This window comes from Aquarana catesbeiana, linkage group LG04 (genome assembly GCF_042186555.1).
Source record: "Aquarana catesbeiana isolate 2022-GZ linkage group LG04, ASM4218655v1, whole genome shotgun sequence".
Lineage (NCBI taxonomy): Eukaryota > Metazoa > Chordata > Amphibia > Anura > Ranidae > Aquarana > Aquarana catesbeiana.
The window spans coordinates 6,132,094-6,142,756 of record NC_133327.1 but is presented as its reverse complement, the minus strand read 5'-3'; positions in this window follow the sequence as shown (position 1 = coordinate 6,142,756).

Here is a 10,663-nt window from a genome sequence, read left to right as displayed (position 1 = left end):
ACTGTAGACACAGAGCCTGCTTGCCCTCTTTTAGTGGCCTGTGAGCATCTGCCTCTCCTTGGTGGCCTTCCGGACATGCTGTAAATTTTGTTTAGCAAAACCACACTATGCTGTATTGTGTACTGTTTACACCACCAGGAAAAAAAATGGCAACTGCACTAGGGGTGCACGGTACTGTGTACACCAACAGAAGTGTAATAACAACTATGGGTGCACTGTATGTATTGTGTTTACCACCAGAAAAGTAGTAGCAACTGCACTATGGGTGCACAGTACTGTGTACACCAACAGAAGTGTAATAACAACTATGGGTGTCCTGTATGTATTGTGTACTGTGTACACCACCAGAAAAGTAGTAGCAACTGCACTATGGGTGCACGGTACTGTGTACACCAACAGAAGTATAATAACAACTATGGGTGTACTGTATGTATTGTGTACTGTGTACACCACCAGAAAAGTAGTCGCAACTGCACTATGGGTGCACGGTACTGTGTACACCAATAGAAGTGTAATAACAACTTTGGGTGCACTGTATGTATTGTGTACACCACCAGAAAAGTAATAGCAACTGCACTAGGGTTGAACGGTATTGTGTACACCACCAGAAGTCTAATAGCAACTATGGGTGCACTGTATGTATTGTGTACTGTGTACACCACCAGAAAAGTAGTAGCAACTGCAATAGAGGTGCATGGTATTGTGTACACCAACAGAAGTCTAATAGCAACTATGGGTGCACTGTATGTACTGTGTACTGTGTACACCACCAGAAAAGTAGTAGCAACTGCACTAGGGGTGAACGGTATTGTGTACACAACCAGAAGTCTAATAGCAACTATGGGTGCACTGTATGTATTGTGTACTGTGTACACCACCAGAAAAATAGTAGCAACTGTGTACACTGCCTGAAGTATATTAGAAAAAGTACACTGGGAATGGCCTGCAGTCAGATATAGGCTTGACTACACTGGATGCAGTGTATATATATATGTACGAGACTGGCTGTATATATATATATATATATATATATATATATATACCGTATTTATCGGCGTATAACACGCACTTTTTTCCCCTTAAAATCAGGGGAAAATTGCGGGTGCGTGTTATACGCCGATCCCCTGCGATCCTGACCTGTCAGAACTAAAAAATCACCGACCGCGATTTGAAAGTGGCGCCGCCGGCGCCGAAATACACAGAGCTGGTCCTCGGCTCTTCTCGGCCACGTTCGGTTTCGCTCGAGCGCCGCCCGAACCTAGCCGAGTATACTCACCGTCCGAGCGGAGCCGAAAGTGAACGAGAGTCGCCGAGAAGAGCCGAGGACCGGCTCTGTGTATTTCGGCGCCGGCGGCGCCATTTTCAAATCGCGGTCGGCGATTTTGAAGCTCAGAGGCTTCAGCAAGGCTGCACTGGGGCAAGGCTGGACTGGGGCAAGGCTGGACTGGGGCAAGGCTGCAATGGACACTGGGGAAGGCTGCACTGACATGGCTGCACTGACATGGCTGCACTGGCAAGGCTGCACTGGCAAGGCTGCACTAGCAAGGCTGCACTGACATGGCTGCACTGACATGGCTGCACTGAGAAGGCTGCAATGATGGGCATTTAAATGTAAGTTTTTTCCCTTCAAGTTCCCTCCTAAAAGTTTTTTTCTCCTTAAAATTCCCTCCTAAATTGGGTTATACGCCGGTGCGTGTTATACGCCGATAAATACGGTATATATATATATATATATATATATATATATATATATATATATATATATATACAGTGGGGACTGAAAGTATTCAGACCCCCTTAAATGTTTCACTCTTTTTTATATTGCAGCCATTTGCTAAAATCATTTAAGTTCATTTTTTTCCTCATTAATGTACACACAGCACCGCACATTGACAGAAAAACACAGAATTGTTGACATTTTTGCAGATTTATTAAAAAAGAAAAACTGAAATATCACATGGTCCTAGGTATTCAGACCCTTTGCTCAGTATTTAGTAGAAGCACCCTTTTGATCTAATACAGCCATAAGTCTTTTTGGGAAAGATGCAACACGTTTTTCATACCTGGATTTGGGGATCCTCTGCCATTCCTCCTTGCAGATCCTCTCCAGTTCTGTCAGGTTGGATGGTAAACGTTGGTGGACGGCCATTTTTAGGTCTCTCCAGAGATGCTCAATTGGGTTTAAGTCAGGGCTCTGGCTGGGCCATTCAAGAACAGTCATGGAGTTGTTGTGAAGCCACTCCATTATTTTAGCTGTGTGCTTAGGGTCATTGTCTTGTTGGAAGGTAAACCGTTGGCCCAGTCTGAGGTCCTGAGCACTCTGGAGAAGGTTTTCATCCAGGATATCCCTGTACTTGGCCGCATTCATCATTCCCTCGATTGCAACCAGTCGTCCTGTCCCTGCAGCTGAAAAACACCCCCACAGCATGATGCTGCTACCACCATGCTTCACTGTTGGGACTGTATTGGACAGGTGATGAGCAGTGCCTGGTTTTCTCCACACATACCACTTAGAATTAAGGCCAAAAAGTTCTATCTTGGTCTCATCAGACCAGAGAATCTTATTTCTCACCATCTTGGAGTATTTCAGGTGTTTTTTAGCAAACTTCATGCGGGCTTTCATGTGTCTTGCACTGAGGAGAGGCTTCTGTCAGGCCACTCTGCCATAAAGCCCTGACTGGTGGAGGGCTGCAGTGATGGTTGACTTTCTACCATCTCCCGACTGCATCTCTGGAGATCAGCCACAGTGATCTTTGGGTTCTTCTTTACCTCTTTTACCAAGGCTCTTCTCCCCCGATAGCTCAGTTTGGCCGGACGGCCAGCTCTAGGGTTCTGGTCGTCACAAACTTCTTCCATTTAAGGATTATGGAGGCCACTGAGCTCTTAGGAACCTTAAGTGCAGCAGAAATTTTTTGTAACCTTGGCCAGATCTGTGCCTTGCCAAAATTCTGTCTCTGAGCTCTTCAGGCAGTTCCTTTGACCTCATGATTCTCATTTTCTCTGACATGCACTGTGAGCTGTAAGGTCTTATATAGACAGGTGTGTGGCTTTCCTAATCAAGTCCAATCAGTATAATCAAACACAACTGGACTCAAATGAAGGTGTAGAACCATCTCAAGGATGATCAGAAGAAATGGACAGCACCTGAGTTAAATATATGAGTGTCACAGCAAAGGGTCTGAATACTTAGGACCATGTGATATTTCAGTTTTTCTTTTTTAATAAATCTGCAAAAATGTCAACAATTCTGTGTTTTTCTGTCAAAATGGGGTGCTGTGTGTACATTAATGAGGAAAAAAATTAACTTAAATGATTTTAGCAAATGGCTGCAATATAACAAAGAGTTAAAAATTTAAGGGGGTCTGAATACTTTCCGTCCCCACTGTATATATATATATATATATATACATATTAAATACACTGCAGCTAACTGAATAACCTGCCTGCCTGAAGTATATTAGAAAAAGTACACCAGGAATGGCCTGCAGTCAGATATAGCTAAACTGGATGCAGTGGATATATACATATATATATACTGTCTGTATATATATATTAAATACACTGAAGCTAACTGAATAACCTGCCTGCTCAATCTAAATGACACTCTCTCTCCGTCCACGCCAACAACACACTACACGGGGCCAACATGCAGGCAGCCTTATATAGTGTGGGCCGTGGACTTAGTCCCCCTGAGCCATGATTGGCCAAAGGCACCCTGCCTTTGGCCAATTATGGCTCTCTTAGCTGAGGGCGCTGGGATTGGCCAAAGCATGCAGGTCATAGTGCATGCTTTGGCCAATCATCATAGCGCAATGCACTGCACTCCCACAGTGCATTATGGGGCGTTACGCGGCGCTCAAATTTGGCACAAACGCCCCATAATGTTTGGTTTTTGACGAACGGGCGAACAGCCAATGTTTGAGTCAAACTCATGTTCATCCTGAACATAAAGCTCATCCCTAATTACTGCCAAAGTCAGGTAAGAATTGGAGGTCAATGTCATAAACATTCATTTGTTGTATTGCCATACATTGCCATGGCAGTGTGCTAGACAGAGATCTACTAATAAAAATATGAGTAACTATAGCTTTAACCCCTGAAGGCATGGAAGTAAACATACTTAAATCAGTAAAGAGAGAGACTTCAGATTTGCTCTTTATGCCAGCACTTGATTAACCCCAAACAGGAGGGATTATAGAAGCCCACAAGGGGGTTATTGATCCAGTAGTCTGGATTACTGGAAATTATCACTAGGCTATATGGAAGTTGCCGCAATGAGAAGTCATAGGGATTTAACCATGTCAGTACCAAGAATTCCTCAGTGTCCTTTTGAGCGGAGAGGCCACTGAAGGAATCTGCCCTGTGATTAAAGAATCACTGGATGAGGGAGACCCAATACAACACAAGGATATAGCGACAAGACCGTTGACAGCAATCCCAGTCACCTGCTGCGGTAGCAGTAATAAAATGTAAAGCACATACAAATGCTGATGGCCTCATTTCACAAGGAAATGCATTGGCGGATGAAGCAGCAGAAGCTGTTGTTCTGGATGTACCTCCTCAACTACTCTGTATGGAAATTTTGGCACCTGTGATTCACCACACAATCCTCATTGCCCTAAAGAAATTGTGTACACGTGTGGCACACTAGGGAAGCCACACGCTCCTCTGAGGGGATTTGGTTGATGAAGGGTAAGCCATTGCCCCCAGCACCTTATTTCCTTCCCTTGTTCTCTTGAGCCATGGGCTCTGCAAAGATGCAACGTCTCAACAGGAGTAAATCAGTGCTGGTGGGTCCCAGGCTTCACCTCCCAACACCAGATGCACCTTTTTAAATAATACAGATAGACGTCACCGAGATGCCTTTGTGTGGTAAATTTAAATATCTTTTGGTGTGTGCAGACATTTTTTCATTGTGGGTAGAAGGATACCCCACGGTGAAAAATGATGATGCTAGAATTGTAGTGAAGTGTCTCACTAGGGAACTAATGCCTAGATTGGGAATAGGACAGGTGATTTCTTCAGATAGAAGTACACATTTTGAAAACAAACTAATGACACAAGTAGTACACTCTTTAGGGTTAAAGTAACAGTTGCATACACTGTACAGACCCCAAGCAAGTGCAATGATGGAAAGTGCTAACCAAACCCTGAAAAGATACCTTGCAAAACTAAGCTAATGGAATGGGAATTTAGGTTGACATGTTGCCTGCAGCACTTTCTGCTATGCAAACAACTCCAAAAGAAAAGCATGGTATGTCACCCTTTGAAATTTTGCTTTCCAGTGCAAGCTGCTATACCAAGAGACAATGTAACTCTGACTTGACAGGATTCTGTTATAGACTACTTAACCAAATTTGCAACTATATTTGCTGACACTTTTTCCAGAGTCAAAACAGCTCAACCTGCAGAAGGCAAGGATCAAGCGCATGGACTAAACCTGGAGACTGGGTGTATGTAAAGAATCATATACCAAAAACGTCATGATCACGTCAGGGTCACCAATTGTTAAGATAGCTTTGGAAATGAAAGACATCCACCCAAATTGAAATGCTTTGTGCAGTTTTACTGAGAAATAGTTCAGTGTACACTGGATCACATACAATGGGAATGTGATGAATATACAGATTTGAGTACAGCTTTTATAAAGAAATTATAGAATGGTTGTCTACGTGTGGCATAGTCCCAACGTACAAGTCACCCTTAATTAATTATTTCAATATTACATATGGTCATCTTGACCTCTGGGTTATGAGTAATTTTACTTGTCATAATATATCAAACTTATGATTACACAAGGGGAGATCTGCCAAAGGGGACTTTTTGTGATAATAGCTCTTTCCCAGAAAAGGAGCAATGTACTGCCAATTAGTACATATGTCATTTGTCAATATATTGCAACAACATCAGGATTGTGTAATGCCTAAGAATTTGGAACAAACTAATAGAGTATATTTTCTAGAGAAAAACTGTTCTTTATAAGGGGTAACTCTGAGCTGAGCCTTTCATGAGTTTTTTATAATTCCAGACTCCAGGTATTCTGTATCTTAACACTAACAAAGGGGAACCTGGGAGCAGAGTACCAGTCCCTGGAGTTCCAACATTTCTTTCTAGTACTGAAATCTAAGTAATCCAGCTGTTGTTCTGATTGCTGATATTGTGGAAGAAAGATGGTCAGAGACCTTGGAAAATCTAACAGGCCTTATTGAAATCAAATATGGTTCTAAAAACATTTTTGCTCCCTTTAGAAAACCACAGGCCTCTGAGACAAAAACCCTTTAGTTCGGTCTGGCTAACAATGGGCCTTCCCAGATTGTCTGAGCTCATTATTAAGACATAGTCTAGGGAATTAATAAAAATGACACCCTTTAGAATTCTGTCAGGGTTTGGCACTGAAAGTGTCGGTGTTTGTGAGATTGGTTTGGCAATGATAAAGGTACAATGCCCCCTAAATACTAACTCTGCATGATGACACAGCCCACGTGGGTATTGTTGCTGAGCATGTGAAAGACTTTATGTCACTAGAAAGGTAAACTTAATTAAGCAGGATTTAGGAATGTACAGTATATTATAGTAAAGTGTGTATAAACTTTTTTTGCATGTACTGTACATTGCTCTAACATATATCCTCAAAAGTTTGGTCCCTTCAAAAGTGATATTTTAGTTAGACCTTGGAGTCTTACATTACAGTTGCAATAAAAAGTATGTGAACCCTTTTGGAATCATATGGATTTCTGCACAAATTGGTCATAAAATGTGATCTGATCTTCATCTAAGTCACAACAATAGACAATCACAGTCTGCTTAAACTAATAACACACAAAGAATTAAATGTTACCATATTTTTATTGAACACACCATGTAAACATTCACAGTGCAGGTGGAAAAAGTATGTGAACCCTTGGATTTAATAACTGGTTGAACCTCCTTTGGCAGCAATGACTTCAACCAAACGTTTCCTGTAGTTGCAGATCAGACGTGCAAAACAGTCAGGAGTAATTCTTGACCACTCCTCTTTACAGAACTGTTTCAGTTCAGCAATATTCTTGGGATGTCTGGTGTGAATCGCTTTCTTGAGGTCATGCCACAGCATCTCAATCGGGTTGAGGTCAGATGTTGGTGTGCTCTGCCTCTTTTTCTCCACACAAAGTGTTGTGTGTTTCTTCCAAACAACTCAACTTTAGTTTCATCTGTCCACAGAATATTTTGCCAGTACTGCTGTGGAATATCTAGGTGCTCTTGTGCAAACTGTAAACGTGCAGCAATGTTTTTCTTGGACAGCAGTGGCTTCCTCTGTGGTATCCTCCCTTGAAATCCATTCTTGTTTCGTGTTTTACATATTGTAGATTCGCTAACAGGGATGTTAGCATAAGCCAGAGACTTTTGTAAGTCTTTAGATGACACTCTAGGATTCTTCTTCACCTCACTGAGCAGTCTGCGCCATGCTCTTGCAGTCATCTTTACAGGATACCCACTCCTAGGGAGAGTAGCAGCAGTGCTGAACTTTCTCCATTCATAGACAATTTGTCTTACTGTGGACTGATGAACAGCAAGGCTTTTGGAGATACTTTTATAACCATTTCCAGCTTTATGCAAGGCAACAATTCTTAATCGTAGGTCTTCTGAGAGCTCTTTTGTGCAAGGCATCATTCACATCAGGCAATGCTTCTTGTGAAAAGCAAGTCCAGAACTGGTGTGTGTTTTTTAGGGCAGGGCAGCTGTAACCAACACCTCCAATCTCATCTCATTGATTGGTCTCCAGTTGGCTGACACCTCACTGCAATTAACTCTTGGAGATCTCATTAGTCTAGGGGTTCACATACTTTTTCCACCTGCACTGTGAATGTTTACATGGTGTGTTTAATAAAAACATGGTAACATTTAATTATTTGTGTGTTATTAGTTTAAGCTGACTGTAATTGTCTATTGTTGTGACTTAGATGAAGATCAGATCACATTTTATGACCAATTTGTGCAGCAATCCATATCATTCCAAAAGGGTTCACATACTTTTTATTGCAACTGTATATATACTGTATATATTATATGTTATCTTGGGTGCTCCAACAGCAAGATCTCTCTGCCATAATTCCTGAATCTGTTCCTGTCTACCTGGGATTGCACTTTTGGGTTGGCTGACCATTTTGAGTTGTGGCTCTTTCAACATCCTACACCTTTATTGGACAATGTTAGTAAGAGGATGGGACATGGAGGTCATTTGGTAATGGAGGATGCAATACCTCCTTATGTATTGTGGAAGGCTTTTAAAATAGGTAGAGGGGCATGAGGTGGCCTTGGAAGAATCTGAGTTTTGGGAGCGTTTTTAGATGCTTATGGGTGCCATTCAAAATGAATGTCAGCCCCGCATGTTTTTAAACAGCAGCGTATTTTGACTACGGGTGGTTGCGGGTGTGGGAATCACTCTGATTCCCGCATTCGCAACCACTCGCATAGATGTGAACCAGGCCTTAGTGATGAACTCTCTATATAAACCTGAGCTTTTATACTCCAGAGGATCCTCTCTCTTTTTTCCGTGACCTACAGGTGAATATGATATCCTGTGCTGTGATGTCAGTCCCATGTATGTGGACCATTGAAGGGGATTAAGCTAACCGAACCCTTCACTACCAGGGTGTTCCATCATCCATGCCAAGTCACCACACTTCATGTTGGCTGGCTGCTTTCGGACCCGACATAACCTTGGTTACCCTTAGCAACAGCAATATAGCCTTTTCCTCTCCAACTCCACAACAGGTTAAACCTCTGTAATGTCTCTTCAACCCTTCCTCTTCATCACCTCTGTAAGCGCTGTTCTTTTACACTTTAAACATGCACCCCTTTTCTAAAGAACTTCAGACCAGGCACTTTAGGAACTTTTTAGAACATTTACTTGAAAATTCTTATGCCACGTACACACGACCGGACTTTTTTTTTAGAACATGTTTCAAATCTTTCCAATGGACTCGAGTCCTATCGAAAAAAACATGTCTGTATGCTAGTCCGAAGGACCGAAAAGGACGCAAGGGCAGCTATTGGCTACTGGCTATGAACTTACTTATTCTAGTCCGGCCGTACGTCATCACGTTCAAAACGATCAGACTTTGATGGGATCGTGTGTAGGCAAGTCCATTTCTTCGGAACTCCGTCGGAACTCAGTTGAAAAGTCCTTCGGAGTTCAGGCAAACGAGAAATTCTTCCAGTCTTCCATACACAACTCTAGTTAATCCTACCTCCAGCAATGTCCATGGCACCATCCTTGGTCCCCACAGCTGGGTACCCATCAAGAGGGAGACCCCCAAAAGGAGAGTTACTTTTGGCTGACATCCTCCTTGTACTTTCTCATCCAAGACCCAAGGACCCAGCTAGGTTGCCTCCCTTTGTATATAGTCCACCACAAGGAGGCAGAGCCACGAACACTGGGGAGCTGGCAGCCTTAACCACTTCCTAACTTCCAAGTGGCCCAGTATATCAGAACTCACCAGAACGTACTTTATTAGAGAAACAGTTCAAGATAACAGCATGAGGTAGTGTGAACCACAAAAGTAGGCACCTGCCTACAATCTGCCTACACTGTGCTTGAGTAGTTCAGAAGTTTGACCCTTTCAGTGAGATGATAATAAAGATAAAAACATAAATCTCCATGGTATGATGGTACTTTATTATTGTTATTAGTTATATGGTCATCTGCAGAGTGAATTCCACCTGTACACCAAGGGCTCAAGATGATAGTTTTAGTCTGTCATCGAAGGTCCTGTGATGTGTTCTGCTCCAATGTAACCTTGTTCTGTGGATGGTAAAGAAGTAAAAAAAAAATCACATTAAATAGTTAATAAAAATAAAACTGAGGTGTTAAGAACAACAATTGTGAATCTAATAAAACCTCAACATTTTAGAAGATATATTTATTTTCCGATGTGGCGGAGAACTGAACCTCTGTCAGCTATAAAGTAGCTATAGAACATATCATATTTATTATACTCATTCTCCTGTGCTGATAATAACTGGGAAAGAAATATTTTTGAAGCTCAGGGGTGGGGACTGTACAGAAGAAATCACTTCTCCAGGGTGAGAACTTCCTGCTTTTGTTCCTTCCTAAAAGGACATTTCATTTAGCAACCCCTTAGCTATAATTCACTTTCAGACTTCCAGCTTTTGACTATTTCCTGTAGTGACATCACCAAGAAGGACTTCAGGGACCCAGGAAATTAACCCCTTATGGGAAGTATTGGTACACTCTTCTTTAACAGGTAGACCTTTGCTTGGAAAGTTTACTATAGTAACAGGACCCTCTTAAGTAACAACCTTCAGCAGAAAGGTTGAACCCCCAAGCATTGGTTTACTCTGTAGAGGCCCTGCCCTTGAACATTCTGTTTTTTTCCTGGTGCAGTTTTCCTCCATGCTTCATGAAGCTATTGGATCTAGCAGCTCATTATATGTTTCTATAGATGGGTGTTGGAAAGTAAGAATTACTTGTGTGGAGTTGAGTCTTCTCCTTCTGGTGATATTATATCTTCTGGGCATATCCCGTTCTCAACTTGGCGAGCAGTAAAGAATGGTGGTGAGCCTGCTCTGTCTAGAGATTCTGGCTTGCTATCCAATTGAGCACTTTTAAAATAATGCAACTATGGATTATACTGATGCTGCCCAAATACTACAATGCGCT